The sequence below is a fragment of the Dromiciops gliroides genome, chromosome 1 (genome assembly GCF_019393635.1).
Source record: "Dromiciops gliroides isolate mDroGli1 chromosome 1, mDroGli1.pri, whole genome shotgun sequence".
NCBI classification, from domain to species: Eukaryota; Metazoa; Chordata; class Mammalia; order Microbiotheria; family Microbiotheriidae; genus Dromiciops; species Dromiciops gliroides.
The window spans coordinates 100,837,078-100,860,848 of NC_057861.1; positions in this window are offsets into that span (position 1 = coordinate 100,837,078).

The window sequence follows — 23,771 nt, forward strand, 5'->3', positions numbered from 1 at the left end:
GCCCCCTCCTGCTGACCTTCTAAGCCATCTTTGGGTAGAAAATAATCTCAGGCATTCTTTTGTGGATTCTACTGCTCCAGGAATTGTCCTATGACATTATTTTGAGGTTTTTTCAAATGATTGTGTCATGAGTTCTGAGAGTTTACTGCCTTTCCTCCACCATCTTGGCTCCACCCCAAAAATCCTCTGCCATAGTATCTTTCAGTTTTCCCAGAGACATACATTTTCAAACATAGCCAACATATCAATTTATTTTGCTTGACTATGTTTACTTAGGAAAGGGGGGGGGAATAGGACAAAACCATCATGTTTAGTGAAGATATCTCCCCCCAAAAGAATGACAATAAAGTATCTTTACTTCACAGAAGGGAGCAAAAACGAGTTTAAAGGGAGAAATAGACAGGGTCAGCTTTGAAAGTCATATGTTGAATCTATATTATACTTTCTAATATATATATATATACACATATATGCTGTGTATGATAGAGATTTATGGTTTTATGTTCAATTTTCTATTTTTTTAACATGTTCATGTTTGTTGGTGTTTGTCAGTTTGAACCTATTTGTGTCTAATAGTAACCATAATGAGTGGGGCAAGGGAAGAAAAAAAAAGAAATTTACATTATAATTCTGTCGTATATTTAAAAGGAATAGGGGGCAGCTAGGTGGCACAGTGGATAAAGCATCAGCCCTGGATTCAGGAGGACCTGAGTTCAAATCTGGCCTCAGACACTTGACACTTACTAGCTGTGTGACCCTGGGCAAATCACTTAACCTTCATTCCCTGGCAAAAAAAAAAAAAAAAGGAGTAATAAGTTGTACACAATAGATTTGCCTTTTCATGTGCAGTCATCTTTTTTATTATACTATGTCATTCTTGTTTTATTCCACAAATTAAAAATAAAATAATTTTTAAAAAATAATAACAAGTATAGCCCATGTGTACTCTAAGGACCCATAGTCCAACTCCCAGTCCCAGTGAAGAGTCAGGTCCCCAAAGCTTGGTTACATCCTCCCCTTCAGGGTTCTAAGGATATCCCCTAGGGAGTCAGGGACAATTCTCTAATGTCAATTCAGTCTCCCACCAATGTGCTTTCCCTTAATGTTATTGGTTGAGAATCAATTTTGTCTGCCAGTCTTAAGTAGTTCCTAGAAAAGGAAATTTACCAAATTTAATAAGAACAGTTGGTACAAGACATTTCCCCAAATGTCTGTGACACACACTATCTCACAAGCACAGAGTCCAGGAGGAAGTGGGCTCAAAGTTTAGAGAGACCACATGTGGCAAATGGTAACACAGTTCCTGATTGCTAAGAGTCTTTTGCTTCCCTTTTTGAGGTGCTCAAGAGATTCCCCTTAAAGCAGTTTCTTTGCTGGTCTCCTTATAGAACCTTTAACAAAGAATGTCCTTTACTCTTGATGCATCCAGGCACTCCAGGGGTGCGACTAGAACACCAGTAGGAAGATGGGAGCTATTCTTGTCCCAAGAGGATGATTCTAGGAAACTGATGGAAAGATGGGAGATCTAACCTCTTCCAGATGTTAGAAAACTTGAAACTCATAAATTTCCCTTCCACAGTCAAGGGTTTTCCTTCCCCCTAGGCATTTCCTTCCCTTGCATGTGCTGGAAAGCCTTCCAGGCTTGCTCCAATTTCTGGAAATCAACCCGTTCTCAATTCATTTGATAATTTATAGATGATCCCTGGGGCATATCCAAGTTTCCTGGGCCTATATGAACATAATTTTTATGCAATCCACTCCATTTTGAAAGCCTTTTATCATGTAGTGTAAGTCCTTCCAGACTTAACGTTCTATACTCTATTCACTGGTTCTAGATTGGCCCTATTAAACCATTAAGAACCTCCTTACCATGTTAAGTGGAGTTTCTTAACCAAGAGCAGAAGAACCTTAATCTCTCTGATATATTTACACTTATCTTTTGGCATGCCAGGTATCAATTTTCTTTTCTTTAAAGTCAGCACAACTTCATCTTTGGATACAAACTTGGACCTCATTCTGTCTAGATCTAACCATGCCTTTCTTCTATGCACACTCCCAAATTACTCTTTATCTGCTTTTTGTCCTCTTTAGACTGGTTACCCAGCTTACCCTAACATCCCTACACTTTAACATCTTTCAAGCATCATTTTATCATAGTCCAAGGATGATAGTCCAATGAATGTCCTTGAGCTGGACAACCCAAAAACCTTCATGATCATCACCATCATCTCAAGCAGGCTTTTTTGAGTCTCTATTTTGTCTCAAGTCAAATCTAAGATTTGAACCCAGGGCTTCCTAATAATCAGATTGGTGCTCTAGTTGAAGTAACCAGGAGCCCTGAGGGAGATTCAAGAGGTCCAAGTCAAACCACCACCACTATCTCCATCTTGACCACCATCTCCCCTCAAACCCCAATGGAAACATCCCAAGAGGCTTGGGAATAGAGGTTTCCCCCAACCTATTAATCCTGCTTCTAATCCAGCCCCTGTAGCCATCACTGAGAGGACAAATCATTGTGAAGAGGGGACCCACCTTCCTTGTCACCACCAGCAGCAACTGTTGGCCAATTGCTACCACTAAGAAGATAGTAACAAGAGCACTGGAAGTGGCAATACACACACACCCAAATCACTTGTCCTGCTTCCAACCCTCAACCAAAAAAGTAATCCCTGTGAAGAAAGGGGCCAACCATACCCAATAAGTGCCAACTAATTGCTATTCATGGGGCCAACCTAGCTAAAGAAGCAAAGTATTGGAAGAGAGAGACAGGAGGCAGCATGTACCTGGCAGGTCAAGTCAGTACCACCACCACCACCTTGATTGCCATTTTCCCTCAGATCTCAATGGAGACAGCCCAGAATCCTTAACCTAAGAGACCTGGGAGAAGCAATGTTTTGCAGTCCAGTGCCCACAACCATCATCCCGGGAAACAACCTCTGTGGAGAAGTAGCCTGGCCACTGCTCCTGTGGGGATTCCAACCACATTATCGATGACCCAGAAAACAAAGTTCTGGCCACAAAAGTGCTTGACATTGCCGAATGATTCAACAGCAGAAGCTGTTTTTTCCCCAATGAATATGACATTAAAGAAGAGCCATGACTATCTGCTTTGCCTCTGGACTCTAAAGACCATAGGACCTTTCCATATGACTCACAGCTGAAATCTATATATAGATTGTCTTCCACCTTTAGAATGTGAGCTCCTTGATAGCAGAGATTATCTTGCTTTTCATTGTATCTCAATTACCCTGCATCTTATAAGCATTTTAAAAATATTTCACTCATTGATTCAATCTACTATTCTGCCTTGATTCTCATACTGTGTGGCATATCTGAGAAAATTACTTAACCTTTCAGTGTCCCAGGCACCTAAATAAAACTTTAAATTATAGAACCATTACTGATCTACATTGATAGAGGACATTTCCTCACCAATGAAATTATAGGTCCAGAGAGAGAGAGAGAGAGAGAGAGAGAGAGATGGACAGATGGATTGATAACTAAATGATAAATGAATGAACAAATATATATGTATATATATATATATATACACACACACACACACACACATGCATACATACATACATGCATGCACATGGGATGAGGGGAATTACTGCTAAAGCTCAAACTTACTACCCCAATATTCTAGACTCTCAAAATACAAAGTCAAAACAAAGCAATGCTCACTCTCAAGTAACTTTATGTTCTCTTGGGTGAACAACATATAAGAAAGATCAAACGTATATGGAAGTTTGCTCATAATAGAACAGGGAGCACAAAGAAAAATATTTGAAGGATAGATCTTACATGGATGTTTATAAGGGAAGAGAAAGTGGTACTCAAGGGGGAAGTTTCAGCCTAGGTATCCCACAACTCTTCACATATACACAGGATAGTATATCAAAGTCTTCATAGTAGCAAGATAATGTTGATTTGATTGTCAATAATTGAAAAGGAGACAGGGAAGGGGTGAGATAAGCATAAGGCAATAGAAAACAGTTCTTAATTCAACCTGACTGGGTGAGGAAATAGAGATGTTTAATCTAGAGAAAAGAAGACTCCAAAGGGAGAGGATAGCTAACTTCATGTATTTGAACTCTGCTATGTGAAAGAGGAATTAGTCTTGTTCTGAATGGTCTAGAAAGTAGTTATAAAAGCATAAGGCAGGAATTGCAAAGAGATTAATTTTAGCTTGATGTTGGAAAATTCTGTCTAAAAATTAGTTATCCAAAAGTGGAATATGCTGCCTCTGGAAGTAGTAAATTTTCTTTTTCTTTCTTTCATTTTTTCTTCCTTTACTCCTTTCTTTTCTCCTTTCATTTTTTTTTTACTTTTTAAAATGTTTTATTAATGCCTTTTTCACATTGTTATCCATTTCTCAATAATCAGCTCCCCCACCACATCTTCTAAAAACTAGACTATTAAGGAAAACAAACTGACACTGACTCTGTCTAGCAGACTATGCCTTATTCTGATCCTGTAGTCTACCATCTTTTCTTTCACTAACTTTATAATTATATTAATCTGAATTCTGATATATTTTACTGTTGTTTCTTTTTATATTCTTACAGCCATTATTCCTACTGTTCTTATGTTTCTGGTTACTCTGCTTTGCCTCAGTTTATATAAATCTTCCTAAGTTTCTCTGAATTCTTCATATTCATTATTTTGTACAGAGTAAAATGTTTCATTACATTCATATCTCATGATTTGTTTAGCTCTTCCTCAATCAGGTACCTCCTTCATCTCCAGCTTTTTGCCTCATATAAAGCACTCCTATAAATATATTGATATATGTAGGACTTTTCTTCTGTTTGTTTTTTTTTACCTCCTTGGTGCACACTATAGTACTTGTATCACTGAGCAAATGGGTATGAACAGTTTATTCACTTTCCTAGCACTTTTCCAACATAAAGTTATAAACTCTTTTCCATAATTTTTGAACCAGTTTACAGCTACCCCAACATTGTACCAGTGTGTGGATCTTCCCATGTTGACTTTCCATCTTTTACCATCCTTATCCATTTACTAGGCTAGAGGTTTTTATTAATTTATTATTTATTTTCTTTTTCAAGTAACATGTATTTTCATTGATCTGTCTCTCCTACTACCATCCCCCCAAATTGAGCAATTTATAAAACACCCTGAAAAATAAATCCTTAATACCTGTCTACATTGTCTACAGAAACAAATTCCAACATTTTCCTTGTATAAAAATATATCATATTCTGCATTTTAAATTCACTTCCTCTCTGTCAGGAGATGAATGGGATGTTTCAATTTCATTCTTTTTGGATTTGTAGTTTATCATTGTGTTGATAAAAGTTCTAAAGCCTTTCAAAGTTGTGTTACTTTATAATGTTATCATTGTATAAATTGTTTTCTTAGTTCTGATCACTTTGTTCTCCATCAGTTTATAAAGGTCTTCCCAATTTCCTCTGAAATTGTACATGTCATCATCTTTATGACACAATAATAATCCATTGCATTCATGTGCTGCAGTTTGTTTATCCATTCCCCAATAGGATAGCTAAAAGACACAGTGGATAGAACACTGAGCCTAGAATTAGGAAGACCCAAGTTCATATCTGATCTCAGACACTTACTAATTGTGTGACCATGGACTAGTCACTTTATACTGTTTGTTTCAGTTTCCTCATCTATGAAATGAGCCGGAAAAGGAAATGGCAAATCACTCCAGTATCTCTGCCAAGAAAACCCCAAATGGGGTCATGAAAAAGTGGACAGAACTGAACAACAACAATAGGAAGACACCCCTTTGTTTCTAATTTTGGGCAACCTTGAAAAGCTGCTATAAATACATAAATAATTTTCCTGTTTCTTTTGGGTGTTGTTCTAGTAGTGATAGAACTGATCTTCTTTGCCCAATAGTAAAGAGGAGGTAACCCCTTTGTTCTCTCCCTTCAAGTGGACAGTGAAGTGCCTTGAGCCCATGTCATTGTGGATCAGTTGAAGGAATGGAGCATTTAGTCTAGGGTGAAGTGGGAGAGGAATGATGGTTGTCAGGGGCAGCTAGGTGGCGCAGTGGATAAAGCACTGGCCTTGGACTCAGGAGGACCTGAGTTCAAATCCAGCTTCAGACACTTGACACTTACTAGCTGTATGACCCTGGGCAAGTCACTTAACCCTCATTGCCCCACCAAAAAACAAACAAACAAAAAATGATGGTTGTCTTGAAAGCTATCTTTTGTCTTGAGGCAAAGAGATTGGGGGAGCAGCTAGGTGGTACAGTGGATAGAGCACTGGGCTTGGAATCAAGAAAAGTCATCTTCATAAGTTCAAATCTGACCTCAGACACTTACTAGCTGTGTAACCCTAAGTAAGCCACTTAACCCCCTTTGCCTCAGTTTCCTCTTGTATAAAATGAGCTGAACATGGAAATGACAAACCATTCCAGTATCTTTGTCAAGAAAACCCACAATGGAGTCTGACAAAGAGTCAGGTATGATTGAAATGACCCAACAGCAACAGAGACTAGACTTGTCCTGCTTGGCAACTTGCCAAGTTGCTAAGGGCCCAACTGAGACCTAAGGAGCTGAAAAACTTCCCAACAATGAGAGCTGTCCAAAGATTGATTGGAATAGATAGCTTTGGAAGGTTGTGAGTTTTCACTCATTAAAGCAAAGGTGGGATGACCACTTAAGGAGCATGTTACAGCAGGAATTTCTTTTTTCCAGCTCTAGGCAGAACTAGATGACGCCTGAGGTCCCTTCTAACACTGAAATTCTTCGATTTTGTGATTCTGTGACTTGTGATCCTGAGTCTTTTTTTCACTGTGCCCTGCTAATATATGAAGCTATTAGTGAGTAATAATAACAGAGGGTAGCATCCAGTGTTAAATTTCCAGCTCTAGACTGAAGCTGGAGGCTAAAGGAATTCTGAGAAAAGAGAATACGATGGCCTCTTGTATGTTGTCAAACATCCACTATGTTGTTAAAACGTGTTTCTACCTCTGAAAAATCTGTCCCATTTATCCACCTCTCATCACTCAAACTGTCACCACCCTGATTCAGGACCTCATTAACTCTCTTCTGAACTATTTCAATAACCTATTAGTTGGTCTTCCTTCCTCAAGTATCTCCCTATTAATTTCCTTCTCCACACAGCTGACAAAATGATTTTTTTAACAGTACAAGTCTGACAGTGTTATTCTACGGAATAAACCCCCTCATTAGCTCATGAGCTCCTCCAGGTGGGGACTCTTTTCCCTTTCTTTGTACCCATGACAATTAGCAGTTGCTAGCACATAGTAGGCACTTAATAATTATTGACTGACTATACACCAGGCACTGGTCTAGGCAGGTAGGGATATCAAAACAGGAAGGAAATAGTCTATTTATAACAGAAGGTAAATACCCTCATGGAGCTTACACTATATTTGGAGGGATTTTGTTGTTGTTCAGTCATTTTTCAGTCATGTCTGACTCTTTATAACCCATTTGGGATTTTCTTGGCAAAGATAATGGAGTGGTTTACCATTTCCTTCTCGAATTCATCTTAGTGATGTGGAAAAGGAGGCCAATAGGGTTAAGTAACTTGCCCAAGATCACACAGCTAGTAAGTGTCTGAGGCAGTATTTTATTTTATTTTTTTTTTAGTGAGGCAATTGGGGTTAAGTGACTCACCTAAGGTCACACAGCTAGTAAGTGTTAAGTGTCTGAGACCAGATTTGAACTCAGGTACTCCTGCCTCCAGGGCCAGTGCTCTATCCACTGCTCCCTCTAGCTGCCCCTGAGGCAGTATTTGAACTCATGAATATGTCTTCCTAATTCCCAGCCCATTGCCCAGCCCACTGCACCACCTAGCTGCATTTTTTTTTTGGTGAGGCAATTGGGGTTAAGTGACTTGCCCAGGGTCACACAGCTAGTAAGTGTCAAGTGTCAAGCTGGATTTGAACTCAGGTCCTCCTGAATCCAGAGCTGGTACTCTATCCACTGTGCCACCTAGCTGCCCCTACCTAGCTGCATTTTAATACTGTCCATGGGATTGTTCTTGGAAGATGAACCCCTCAGGTGAGAATGGCCTGCTGTGATTTTGTCCACAGGGTCATGAAGAGTTGGACATGACTGAACAACCAAACAACAAATGGCAAAAATAGCTAATTGGTTTGGGCAGCTAGGTGGCGCAGTGGATAAAGCACTGGCCTTGGATTCAGAAAGACCTGAGTTCAAACTCAGCCTCAGACACTTGACACTTACTAGCTGTGTGACCTTGGGCAAGTCACTTAACCCTCATTGCCCCGAGGGGAAAAAAAATAGCTAATTGGTGACAGACAATTTTTTTTTTTTTTTTACCAAATGCCCTTGCCTTCGCTTTGTGTATAGTTGTCATTTTCAGACCGCCATATTTCTAACAATCTATATAAAAATTATAAAAATGCTCTAGGAAAAAACATACTCTATCAGAATAAATGAGGCTCAGAACAAATGCATGTATTTACAGGGATTGTTTAGCCTAGAATTAACAGTCAGCAAACAGATTGTGTCTGACAAACATTCATGGAAGGTGTCAAATTCCAGAGTCAAAGTGTGGCTGGCACCAGTCTGGTTCTTGAAAACATCCACACCCTTATTTTTTTTCTGAGTGTATTCCCATCCATTCCTCACCATGGTGCCTGATCTCTGCCTCCCTGTGCAGCTGTAAGGCAGGGAGCCTCCTCCAGACCAAACTTAGAACATTTCTGCATTCACCAAGTCAGATTTGTGAGGGATGAAAGCTTGCTGTGATGCAGCATTGTCCTGTAGGGGATCTGGTATTCTAATTCCCTCTCTGGCACATATGAGCTGTAGGATACAGAGCAGATCACATCCCCCTTCTAGGACTCTTTTTTCCCCTCATCCATACAATGGGTATGATGCTTCCCAATTTTTCTCAAAAAGTTATCATAAAGGTCAAATGAGATGGTATTCACATTGTAACCTAAAAGGATTTTATAAAGGTATGTTATCATTATTACCCTGAGATAAAGGTCCTTTGGAAGGATGCAGGAATTCTTTAGGTTGCTAAGGAAGGGCCATCCTTAAAGAAAACTGGGGAATAGGAACTTTGTCTTTGGTGCACCTCCATACCTTCCATTTTACCACTCACCCCCTCCTCAGTTCCCTCATTTCTCCCCTGGGGTTGAAAAGACGTCTTGCTGCTATCTCTCCTCCTCCCCCTCTCTTTCTTTCTCTTTTATTCTTTCTTTCATTCTCCTCTTTCTCCCCCTCATTCCTTCCATTCATCCTTTCTTCTCTCTCTCATCTCTTCTCTCTCTCTCCTCTCTCTCTCTCTCTCTCTCTCTCTCTCTCTCTCTCATCTCTTCTCTCTGTTTTCTCTCCTCCCTCTCTCTTTTATTTCTGAGAGGACAAGATGTGATTGGTCAAATTAACTACTATATATCCATAATCACAATATACCTGAGCATTAATCCAGATAAGCATCATGCCTTAACCCAACTTAAATCAACAATTCTTTTAATAACACTTTGAATTCAATCCACTCAGTGTTTCAAAGCAGCTACCCCCATACAGAATATTGCACTGGCCACTGGCAGAGATTACATTATACAGTTTAAGTAAAACATGATTCCTGATACCATATGACATATGCCTACAGTAAGATACAATATTGAGGGGCAGCTAGGTGGCGCAGTGGATAGAGCACTGGCCCTGGAGTCAGGAGTACCTTAGTTCAAATCTGGTCTCAGACACTTGACCCTGGGCAAGTCACTTAACCCCAATTGCCTCACTAAAAAAAAATTAAATTAAATTAAATTAAAAAAAGATACAATATTGAGCAACTGATCTGTGGCAAATTCAGAACTCAAAGCCAGGTCTTCTCGCTTGAAGTCTGGTGCCTGTTTAATTATACCTTGCTGCCTCATTCTAGAATTTGAGAGCTAAAAGGGACTTTGGCTGGTTTTTTTTTGAGATGAGGAAACCGAGACTCAAGTCCCATGAAGCTCATACATTGAATGTTTTAAGTCAGAAAATTATTTGATTTCAATGGAATAAACAGTATTCCTCTTCCTAAAAATGTTAACAAAACTTCCCAAATTGCCCCGTTCCCTCCCAAAGCACATCATGGAAGGAGAATCATACCCAGAAAACCTTCAGTAATAAGATCATTAACTCATTAATTTATGTAGGTCTGCTGGGTCATATTATGACAACTGTTGGCAGTCTTGTGCTTGGAATATTGAAAATGCATCTTTTGTTATTTAAGCCAGCATTACTTGTCAGCTGAATAGAAATAGAATGAGTCAGATTTCCGGGTGTCCATCCCCTACTCTCTAACTGCTTCCCTCAGCTTACTAATTGACCTGCTAGGTTCTCATCAAGGAAAATGATTTGGCCCATCACAAGGAACACCAGCTGTACTGAGAAATTGTTCTGAGCCCGTGAGAGCGGAAGAGTGATTACCAGAGCTGACTGGCTCACTCCCTGAACATGATAAAAGGTTTGCCTTCAGGCCTACCGAGTTTTCATTATGGAAATAATAGACTACAAGAGAAAGAATGAGGGGGTGAGGTGGAATGATGTGAAGATTATGCAATTCTGAGTCATGGGATGATACAGATCTGCCTCAATTGACCAGAATTTGCAGATGATAAGAATTGTGACTAACTGAATTTCTAGCTTACCTGAAGATGAACTTGGACCCTCTTTTTAACAGAGAGGCAGCATGGTCTAGTAGAAAGAGAACTGGGCCTAGATCCAAGAGAACTGGGTTTGAATCCTGTCTTTTTCATTTAATAGACAGGTGGTAGAGGCAGCTAAGTGGCATAATGAACAGAAGATTGGACATGGAGCCAAATACCTGAGTTCAAATTCAGCCACAGATGCTTACTAGCCCTGTGACCCTACTCAAGTTACTTTACCTTTGTCTCAGTTTCCTCTACTATAAAATGGAGATAATAATGGCACCCACTTTTCAGGGTTATGAGGCTCAAATGAGATAATTCTTGTAAAGCACTTAGCACCATGCCTGGAACAAAGTAGGCACTTTATAAGTGCTTGTTTCCTTCTATGTAATCTTGGACACCTTATTTAATCTTTCTAGGTCTCATTTTCCTCATCTATAAAATAAAAGGGTTCAAGTATATGAACTGCAAGATTCCTCTAAATCTATGAAGGTCTTACTATTGAAAATCTAAATAAAATGTCTTAGTATGTATTTTCTCTTTGTTTATTTTTTATTTATGCGCAATCTACTTCCAAGGGAACAAGAGAACAAGAAAATGGTCCAAAATCTTTGCAATCATCATTAGCATTTTTAATGTTCAAAAATTGAAACACAATCCAATACACACACACACACACACACACACACACACACACATTTGGGGAAAAGAGAGAATAGAGTCCATTCCATCTACAGGGAAGCAGAATGATTAGATACTACCCAAGGCACCTGAAATGAGCTGATGAATACAACTAGGTACAGATTTAGCTCAAAGCATTCCAATTGCAGATGCACAAAAGGAGAAACAAACTGAGTTGCATCACTTTCATTTCCTGCCTAGGGATTGCATATACATTCAACTGAAGAAACAACTTTTTCCCCAAGTCCTGTTTTAGTAAGCAGAGGGTCATGGACATAAATTAAACTTTGATAACTGAAATTCCTGCCAGAATTTAGGGTCATCACTCTTAACTATCCAAGATTGAGGAAGGAGATAGAGTGTCACAAACTCTTAAGTTGGAAGGGACCTTATAGTCCATCTTGTTGAACCCATCTCTGAAGAGGGGATTATCTCAATAGCATCCTCAACAAGTGACCATCCAGCTGTTGCCTAAAGCCTTCTGGTTAGGGGGAAAAGACTATCTCAGAAGGCAGCCTATTCCAACTTCTCAATGCCTTTCATTATTGGGAAACTTTTCCCCGTTAAGCCAAAATCTCCCTCTCTGTAACTTCCAATCACTTTCTCCTATTTCTGATATCTGAAGGGCCAAACAGAGCAACTCATAGAATCCATCACAGAATCACAGGATCTGAAAGCTGGAAGCAGAACCCTCAGCAACCATCTGGTCCAACCTATACACTAAAGGAATCCCCACTAAAACATCTCTACTTGAAGTCTTCCAATGGGACAGAACCAGCTCTCTTGAGGCAGTCCACTCCACTCTCAGATTGCTCTCATTTTAGATAGTATTTTTTTCCTGACATCAGGGTTTTTTTTTTAATTTTTTATAATTTGTGAAATAAAACAAGCATTTCCCTAACATAGTATAATTTTAAATGATTGCATAAGAAACTGAAAATCTATTATATACAACTTGTTATTCCTCTTAAATATATAAAGTTATCAGGTAAATTTCTTTTTTTTCTTCCTTCCCCTCCTTCCCCCACTCTAGAACTGGCTACCATTACACATAAATACGTGTGTATGTAAAATCATTCTATACATATCACTTCTACTATGATGTAAAAGAAGATCCAGCTTCATATTCTAACATCAGTTCTTAAATTTTCTTTCAGTTCTTCTCTCTAGGGCCAAACAGAACAAGTCTAATTCCTCCTCCTGCTGACAGTCCTTCAGATACTTGAAAACAGCTATCACAATTCTCTGAGTCTTCATTTATCACTCTAGACATAACCAATTATTTCAAGTGATCCTTTCATGGCATGGTCTTGATACCCCTCATCATGTTGGTCACACTCCTCTAAATGTGCTCTGGGTTTTTAACGTCCCTTTTAAAATGTGGTTCGCAGAGCTGAATGCAATGCTCCAGGTGGAGTATGATCACAACAGAAAACAATGTCACCATTACCTCTCTAGTCCTGGGAACTACACTTTTCTTAATACACTCTTCACTGTCATGTTACACTGATATTAAGCTTTCAGTTTATTAAAACATTAGGGGGCAGCTAGGTGGCGCAGTGGATAGAGCACCGGCCCTGGACTCAGGAGTACCTGAGTTCAAATCCGGCCTCAGATACTTACTAGCTGTGTGACCCTGGGCAAATCACTTAACCTCAATTGCCTCACTAAAAAAAAAAAAAATTAAAAATTAAAAAAAAAAAACATTAGGAAGCATTAGGAGAGTTGACTACATTGAACCCAATCCATAATCTAAGAGTAGTTTTTTGACAAAATATCAGCATTATAAAATAATTTGCATCTTTCTCTGCAAAGTAGAGTGTTTGGATGGGGGGAAAGGGGAGAGGGGTGTCCCATACAATTGGAGGTAATGAAGAACTAAGTTCTAATTAGTTATTTCCCCACAGTACTGGTTGCCTTGTGGTTCCACTGTCTGTGATATCTTTGAATCTCAGCAATCTTGCCACAATTTTTAATGCAAGGAAGAAAAAAAAAGACACAAAAACTTGGATTGAGCAATGTAATAAAAGGGAGTGAGTTTAGTGGAGATAATAAAGTTTGAAAGGGCCAGACCATTCTCATCACTGCCATCACTCTCAGTACCATTTCCATTATGACCATACACAAATATTTATTTTGTGCTGTTGGCACACAGGGAACTGTGCATACAAAGAGGTTGGCATCAAAAGTACCCTCAGTCTGACACCATCCTATTTTTCTGACCTTATTTCTTTTTTTAAAATAATATAAGTATTTCATTATTTTCCAGTTACATGTAAAGATAGTTTTCAACATATATTTTCATAAGATTTTTAGTTCCAAATTTTTCTCCCTTCCTTCCTTCCCTCCCCCCTCCCCAAGACAGAAAGTTTTCCAATATAGGTTACATATGTACAATCACATCAAACATCTGACCTTATTTCATACTCCTCCACAATATGTACTATCAATTGTAGCCAAATATGACTTCTCACCAATCCACATGTACTTCAAGACCCAACTCAAGGGTCACCTCTTCAATGAACCCTAGCTTGATTGTCCCAATAGAAAATTACCTACCATCCCCAGGGCCTCCCAAAATACTTTGTACATGTCTTTTGTTTAAAATTTAATGTGTTTTATTTTAGATTAGCCTCGAGTCTCTCCCTACTCCTGTCTGTTATATACACAGCTACTACAGTTATTTTTCTTAAGCATATATCTGACCACAGCACTCCTCTACTGAATAAATCATAGGAGCTTCCTGTTGCCAGTAGAATCAAATATAGACTCCTCTAATTAGTTTTTAAAGGTCTTTGCAACCTGGCTGTAACCATTCTAGTCTCATTGAACATTACTACCGCTTTCCCACTCAGTGATCCAGTCCACCTAGCATTCTCTCTGTTCCTCACAAACAATACTCTATCTTCTGTCTCTGCCATTGTACTGGCTATCCCCATACCTGGAATATACACCTTCCTTATATCTGACTCACAGAATCTCTCTTTTGCTTCAAGAATCATCTTAAATACTCCCTTCCACATAAAGAAGGATCCTTCTTGATCCCCCCAACTGCTAATGCTCCCTCTCCCTAAAAAAGCTTTATTTAACTATTTTACTTTACTTGTATTTACTAACCTTTTTATATTTGTTCTCCATATATATACATATGTGGATGTATATGTGTGTATACATATACATATGTATGCGCGCATACACACTTATTGTGTCCCCTGATAGGGCAGCTAGGTGGCGCAGTGGATAGAGCACTAGGCTTGGAATCTGAGAGACTCATCCTTATGAGTTCAAATCTGGCCGCAGATACTTCCTACCTTTATTACTCTAGGCAAGTCACTTAACCCTGTATACCTTAGTTCCTATTTGTAAAATGACCTGGAGACCGATATGGCAAATTACTCCAGTATCTCTGCCAAGAAAACCCCAAAACAGGGTTTTAAAGAGTTAGAAAGAACTGAAACAAGTCAACAACAAAATCCTCTCATAGAATGTAAGAGTAGGGATTGTTTCATTCATTCTATTTGTATTCCCAGTGCCTAACATAATGCCTGGCATATAGACACATAACAAACGCTCATTGATTAATCGATTGATTGGTCAATTATGTTTCTGACAGCAGAAAGATGCCTGGTGTATACAAGTAATCTGTAGCATTTTATCATTAATCACAAGTGTGAAAACTAGTGTAAAAGTTATGTTATTAAACATCATGATTCTCAATGATTTAACATATTTGTACAATTCGTGTCTATATGTTCTAATTTACCAACTAATTTTTTAATTTATTCATTTTGAACTTATATACAGCATGACCAAAAAAATGTTTCTGTGTACACAGTACAATGTAAAAAGAGGATTCAATATAAAACCATGAATTTCCATTTCACATTGTTTACTTTTTTTTGGAAAACTATGTTATAAATACTGCACATCATTTTCAAAACTATCCTGCTTTTCTGCACTTCCTTTTAAGTTTTCTTTTGTTCTTTGCTATGCATGTTTTTTCTCCCTCCCTTCCCACTCTATCTTAGAGAATGCTACCATTAGTCACAAATATGTGTGTATGTGTGTGTGTGAATCCATATTATACATACTTTGATTTATCAGTTCTTTCTCTGGGTGTGGATAGTATCTTCCTTCATAGGTTCTTTGTAGTTAATTTGAGTATTTATAATACTCAAAATGATTTGGTCATTCGAAGTTGCTCTTAGAACAATATTGGCATTACTGTGTACAACATTCTCTTGGTTCTGTTCATTTGCTCTTTATTATTTCATGATTCTAATTTTTTAGCATTAATATTATTCTAGTGGTGCTATATCACTGCAAGGTAGTGAACACCCAGTCTTTAAGAATTAAAGTTGTGGGTCATTCAAAGAAAAAAGGAGAGATACATTGCAAGTATGACTAGGCTGCAACACATGATCACATAAATGGGCAGGAGAAGCATCATTAACGATATCATGAGAGATGTAGGAGCAAAAAAGAAAGTGGGCCAGTCACAGAGCCTGCTGCAATGGTATCTATAGAGTAGTAAAAGATCTAGAGAGGGGGTAGCTAGGTGGCTCAGTGGATAAAGCACCAGCCCTGGATTCAGGAGGACCTGATTTCAAATCCAGCCTCAGACACTTGACACTTACTAGCTGTGTGACCTTGAGCAAGTCACTTAACCCTCATTGCCTACAAAAACAAAAGACAAAAAACAAACAAACAAAAAAGAGATCTAGAGAAAGGTTCCTAATACATTAAGTGGGCCCAATGGGGAGGTTTTATGTGAAGACATTGACAAAGGTTAGTAGGGTCACAAAGGATGAGAAATTATAGACAGTTTTCAATCTGTATTATAAGAGAGAGTTGCCACATCAATGTATTCTTCCCATGATGTAGGTGACTTAACAAATATTTATTAAATTAAGGCATGAGACAGTCTTTGCCAGAGATACGCAGATACATATTTAAGAACCAGATCTACAAAAAAGGAGGGGAGACACATAACACATTTTTAAGTCAAGAGTTTCTCAAGAGTTTCATTGTCAAGAGTTTCTCCATCACTTAAGTCTAAATAATCATTAAAATAATAAAGCAGGCCCTGGTTTGTAGCATTGCTGATTTCCAAGGTGTAAATGCTCACTATGAAAATTTAAAAATCCTCTCCCAGGTCAAACTGCCTCCAGAACACCTCTGGTTTCTGCCCTCTATGGAGCTTACAAGGTAGTGAGGGAGATAGAACAGGTGTGTTAAAAGATGCCTAGTAGGGGCAGCTAGGTGGTACAGTGGATAGAGCACCGGCCCTGGATTCAGGAGGACCTGAGTTCAAATCCAGCCTCAGACACTTTACACACTTACTAGCTGTGTGACGCTAGGCAAGTCACTTAACCCCAATTGCCTCACCAAAAAAAAAAAAAAGATGCCTAGCAGATAGTGCTTTGCATCATACCCAGAAATGGTATAGATGGTCATTGATGCTCTGGGACAGGGATTCTTAACCTTTTTGTGTCAAGGGCCCTTTTATCAGTCTGGTAAAACCTATGAAAGGGAGCTAGTTGGCAGAGTGGATAGAGCACTGGCCCTGAAGTTGAGAGGACTTTAGTTCAAATCTTACCTTAGACACTTCCTAGCTATGTGACCCTGAGCAAGTCACTTAACCGCATTGCCTTAAACATCCGGAGCCATGCCCAGTCATCCTGATGTATATCTTGCCTCTGGAGGAGAGAGTGAGGTTGATGACCTTGCAGAAGCCTCCCTCACTTAAATCTAATTCAGTGCGAGTCATGACATCACCTCGATGTCATGGTCTTCTTTGGGAACAAAGGACAAACAACAAAATCTATGAACCCTTTCTCAGAATAATGTTTTTAAGTGCATAAAGAAAATACAAAGGACTAGAAAGGAACCCGGATATCACAAACCCCAGGTAAAGAGATTCTACTTAGGGAGATCAGAAGAAGCAGTGATCACTGTGGGTCAGAGTGGTAAAGGAAGGTTTCCTCCAAATAAGATACTGTCATATTCGATCAGAGGAATTAGAGGAAGTGGGCATGGGCTCAAATCCTCCTTCTAGTGTTTTCAGCCTGTGTGATAATGGGCAAAAACAGTTTTCTTGGATCCCATTTTCCTCATCTACTAAATGAGCAAGTTGAACTAGATTACTTCTGGTTCTAGATTTCCAGTTTTAGATTTGTGATCCTATGAATGAGTAAAGGAGGACTCAAGTTCTAGAACCACAGTGTTATAACAGGTCCCCTCAAATCATAACATGTGGGCAACCAACAACTCTGCCTATGGTTTTGTCTGGGCCTGCTCTTGGATATGAGCTCAGATGTGAAAAAGACCTAACCCAGAACCAGCCTTGAACAGTAGGGTATAGGGAGGCCTGTTCAGTCATTTTTCAGTCGTGTTCAACTCTTCCTGACCCCATTTGGGGTTTTCTTGGCAAAGACACTGAAGTGGTTTGCCATTTCCTTCTCCAGCCAATTTTACAGGTAAGGAAACTGAGGCAAACAGGGTGAAGTGACTTTCCCGGGTCTCACAGATAGTAAGTGTCTGATGCCAGGTTTAAATTCAAGGAGATGAGTCTTCCTGACTTCAGGCCTAGTATTCAATCCTCCGTGCCATTTAGCTACCCCATAGGGAGGCCTACTTTCCTTCCAAGATGATTTTTCATCCACCTTCCCTAGTTCCTGCTTTCATCATAGCAGTCTTTTTCCCCTCCTGGAAGCTTGTCAAACCTTTAATGCTTTCTAATCATTTGGAACCAACTGCTTATCTTGATGTTGAAGCAAATTGTTTTCTTACTGCAGTCAATTAAGGATTTCTTCCTAGCTCTGATTGAAGGCCAACTCCCATGTGGATGGGCCTATCTGCTTCTCAACTGCAAGTCATGAACAAGTTGTTCTGTCAAAAAGCCATTAAACTGAGGCCTAGGACTAATGATCTTGGACATCTATCATCAAGCAGACCCCTGGCTTGCCTCAATAATCAAAATGGTTCCTATTGGCAGCCTGTCTGGTTCCAGACAGATCAACCTCATTCAAACCTAGCACCCAAACTGTTTGAGGGAAATAGTGATAGCCTGACCAGCAAATCTGTAATGACTAAGAAAGGAGAGAAAGGGTGGAGGGGCAGAGAGAGAGACAAACAGAAAGACAGATAGAGAGAGACAGACAGACAGACAGAGAAGGAGGAGGAGGGAAGCAGAGGGGAAAGGGGAAAGAGATGGGAGAGAAGAGAAAGGATAGGGGATAGGAGACAATATGAAACCAAACACGAAATTAAGGCAGATGACAGAAGAGGAGAAAAATAAAAGATAGAATACCAGAGTTGCGTGGAACCTTAGAATAACAGAACCATCAAATTAAATTTAATTCATTAATCATTTATTTAGACAGGAAGCATGGAGTTGTGCAAAGAACTCTCAATGAGGAATCAGAATGTATAAATGAATGAAAAAGCATTTATTAAGCATTTACCAGAAGCCAGGCACTGTTCTACGGACTAGAGATCAAAATGCAAGCAAACAAGAGAGCCCTTCCTCTTGAGGAGCATATAATCCGATGAAGGAAGACAGCACTCAAAAGGGAGATAGAATGGGGACAGCAAGATTTCAAAGTGACTGGTAAATGATGTGAAAGCCTGGTTCGGGTCAATATAAGCCAAAAGCTTATCAGACAGAGCTCGGGGTGCCAGTTTCCAGAGCCCAGGTTGCAGGGAAGAGGATGAAAAGGATAACTGGAGCACAGGTGGCATGGTTTACAAAAGACTGGACAAAAAGATCTGGATTCAAATCCTGACTGTTGCTTGTCTCCTCCCTGCTTAAAAATTTTCACTTGATCTGATTGTCCCAGGTATCATTTCTCCAGTAAACCCCTTGAAAAATGGCTGAACTAAGTATCTCACCTCCTCTCCTCTCACTAGCTTCTAAATCCTCTGCAGTCTCATCATTCAGTAGAAAGTGCTCTCCCAATGGTCTCTTAATTGTCAGATCTAATGGCATTTTCTCAATCCTCATTCTTTGACTTTCTCTGCAGCTTTTGATACTGACAATCACCTTTTCCTGGATACTCTCTTCTCATTAGGTTTTTGAGATACAGGCCTCTCCTAGTTCCCCTGCTACCTGTCTAACCACTCTTCATTCTTCTTTGCTTTATCTTCATCCAGGTCATACCAACCAACCATGGGTGTCCCCCCCCTCCCCGAGTTCTGTCTTGGTCTTGGTCCCTCTTCTCCCTCTATACTACCTTGCTTATGATCGAATCACCTCCCATGGATTCAATGAACACCTTTCCCCAGGTGATTCTTAGTCTCTCTCCTGAGCTCTACTCCTCCAAGGGAGGATAAACTACCAAACCTGACTCTGTCCCTAACTGATTTCAGAAGCTCTCTTATTATGAACCACATCTAATAAGAGCTTCTCCAACCTGCCTTCTCATTTCATCACCTTCAAATCTCCAGATAAAGTCTAAACAGGGTAGAGTCTAACATCATCATTCTATGAACTCTGTAAAAAGTTGGGTTGTCTTATCCACTTATACACTGCAGACCCACATTGAGTTTGCAGGGAACTAGAATACCCACTTGTTTTTCACAGCAATTGCTTCTAGTCACACCCTATCTTGTATAAACTGCCTCCATCCTCTATAATTCAATTGATTTTATGAACACAAATACAAAACTTTACATTTTTTTACTATTAGATTTCATCATATTAGGTTCAGTCCCCCATTCCAGCCAGCTGCCATATTTTTTTAATCTCAAATCTGAAATCCAACATATTAACTCTTCTTCCTAGCATCTGGTCTCTAACCATTTGACCAGCATTCAACCAATGCCATAATCTAAGCTATTGATAGAAATGTTGAACAGAAAAAAGCCAAGGGCTGAGCCTTGAGGCACTGCACCAGAAACCTCCTTCCAGGCTGACATCTTAACCATTCATCAACATTCATGGGGTCTAATGGTTCAATCAGTTCAAACCACTCCTGAGCATCCTGTCATCTATCCTCCATCTCTCATATTTTGGTAAATGCTTACCGAAATTCCTTTAAACTCTACCCATATCATTCCCCAATCTGCTTTTCTGATAATCCCATTTGACATGACTTTGTCTTCATGAACCCATCTAACCATTTCTTACCTTTCCAAATGCTAACAAGCCATCCCTATAATCATCCATCATAGCATTTTGTCGAGGATTATCATCAAGATCACTTATTTATACTTTAAGGTAACTTTTTTTTTTTTGAAAACTGGGATATTTGCCTATCCCCAGTCCAACATACCTTTTTCATCACCTAATCCAGCCCTCCCCCATATTTTACAGATGAAAAAATTCTAGTGTAGAGAGAGGTTAAGGGATTTGGTCTGGGTCATACAACTAACTAGTTTCAGAGCTAGAGTTTAAACCCAATTCTTTACTCAAGGGCCCAGAAGGAAAAGGCCAAGTTCCAGAAGAAGCCTGCCTCCCTTCAGCGAGTGTTCAATCTCTCCTCCCCCAAAAGAGGAGGTCCTTCAAAAGCTGCCTTTCTGAGCTCAGTAGCATACATAACCTCGGGGTGGGCCAGGTGTGGCCCCTCCCAAATGAGTTAGCTAAAAATGAGAATATTAATCTTTACCACAAATAATTTTTACCACAACACTATAGCATAGTACCACCTACACGCACAGCTCAACTCACCATACTTCTCCTCCTCCTCCTTCTTTCCTACCCTGAGGCCCCATTGTCCTAACTGGTGGATGTCTTCCTAGGCGATAGTTTCAGTGGAGGCTCCCAGAGACCAGTCACAAATTCCTGCAGCTGCAGTTTCCTAATCTATGAAATGAAGGGACTGGATGAGTTTGTTTCAGAGGTTCTTATAGCTCTACATTTAGATTCTATGTTTCCTGCTACAAAATCCTGGGTTCTAAGGTCCCTTCTAACTCATTCTATATTCTAGTAAGAAATGTTCTAAGGTTCCTCCCAGCCCTAATGCTGTATGGTCTAAGGTTCCTCTCTACTTTGACAATCTATCTTCTAACATGCTATGTTCTAAAATGACTTCTAGCTTTAACATCCTATGTTCTAAGGATTCTCCATACTCTAACACAGTAAATATTTCTAATTGGAAGGAACACTGACTCTAGAATAACAAGACCTGGGTTCAAATACCAATTCCTATACCTATTCCCTGTGAAGTCAAGTCACTTAAGCTACCTAGGCTTGTTTCCTCAACTGTAAAGGGAGGGTATTAAACTATTTGATGTCTAAAGTCCCTTCCAGCTATAGATTTATGATCCTATATTTTAAGGTTCCTTCTAGCTCTAAATTCTATTCTCTAAAGTCCCTATTAATTCTACTGATCTAAGTCCTAACATTTTAAATTCAAAGATCCCTCCTAGTTCTGATAACATTCCATGCTCTACAGTACCACCCAACTCTAATATTCCATGTTCTACAGTCCCACCCAACTCTAACATTCTAGGTTCTAACGTCCTGCTAATGTCGTATATTCTATAACCTCACCCAGCTCCAACATTCTGTATTCCAAAGTCTCTTCCATTTGTGATATTCTCTATTTCTACTTCTATATTTCTAAGCCTGACAATAGAAGGGTGAACCAGAGCCCCACTCCCCTTTCACTTTTACCTTCTACATCTTTCAATCTCTCTCCTGTATCCAAAATCCCAATATAAACTGAGGTTAATACACCTTATCTAAAAAATAGTCATTTCTAAGAAAGGCCTGGAAGACATGTATGAAATGATGTATAGTGAAGTGAACAGAACCCAGAGAACATTGTGCACAGAGAGAGTGAAATTGTTTGAGGAAGAACTGTGACTTTACTATTCTCATTAATACAATGATCCAGGACAATCCCAAAGGACTATTGATAAAACATACTATCTACCTCCAAAGAAAGAACTAATATTGATGGAACAAACTGGAGCATGCTATTTTTCACTTTCTTTCATTTTTTATTTTAATCAAGTTTTTTTTTGTAGAAAATTACAGATATGGTAATGTTTTACATAATCATATGTGTATAACCCATATTTGATTACTTGCCGCCTCAGGGAGGGAGGAGGGGAGGAAGGGGAGAAGGGATAAAAATTGGAACCCCAAACTATAAATAAAAATGTTTATTACATTTTTAAAAAAATGAATATTATTTAAATATTATTATTTTAAAAGAATATTATTTAAATATTATTATTTTAAAAATGTTTCACATGTAATTGAGAAAAAAAAATAAAAAGATTCTTTTAAAAAAAAAGAATAGTCATTTCTGTAGCACAGATGAGTTCCAAGCAAGAGAACCCTGCTGATGCCAATGGAGGCTCAGGCTTCACAGGAAGTCCAGATTTTGGAAAATAATAGTCAGTGCAAAGATGAAATGACCTTGTTCCCCACTTCACTGTTTGTAATAGCAGTCTGGCTAAGCACCATAATGAAATAACCTTGAGAAACAGATGATTCGGGCCATGGGCCAGAATGAATTTTTACAGACTGTTTGATTTACCATGTTGAAAAGAGGAATATTTGGAAGGAGAGGCAGGAATAAGAGATTGCAGTGTTTGCTGACCTGGGAGATGACTCAGCCCAGGGTCACAAGATGCCTGCTACACACACAGTCATACAGGAACCAAATCCAATGTACAATACTGAAATTCAGAATCAAAGGATCTCAGAGATAGATGGAAGCCCAGAGGTAGGTCATCCAGTCCAACATTCTATTACCTTCTGGATCAAATATAAAATCCTTTGTTTGACATTAAAAGATCTTCTTAACCTGGCCCCTTACCACCTTTCTAATCTTACCCATTACTCCCCTCCAAGCACTTTACAACCCAAGGATACTGGCCAACACAAAATGGCCCATCTCCCATTCTCAAACCATGGCATCTCCCTCCTCATCTATTCCCCTCAGAATCCCCAGACTCCTCCAAGACTCAGCTCAAAGGCCAAGTTCTGAAGGAGGCCTTTCCTCATCCTCACAGGTGCCAGGGCCTTCCCCTCTAAGATTACAGTCTTATACCTATTTTCATATATGGATATACACATACATATATATTTATATATGTATAGATACACATATATCCTGATTTATATGTATATATATATATAGTCTCCTTTATTATCATTAATAATAATAGTTACCATTTATATGGGCACTTTAAGAACCACAGAATGCTTAACAAATATCTCATTTAAGCCTCACAACAATCCTGGGAAGTAGGTGCTCTCATGGTCCCCATTTTACAGATGAGGAAATTGAGGCAACTGGAGCTTAAATTACTTGGCCAAGGTTACACAGCTAGTAAAGTCTCTGAGACAGGATTCAAACTCAGATTTTTCCTGACTTCAAGTCCAGAACTCTATCCACTAAACCACCTATTGTTTGTTTGTTTTTTGTGAGGCAATTGGGGTTAAGTGACTTGCCCAGGGTCACACAGCTAGTAATTGTTAAGTGTC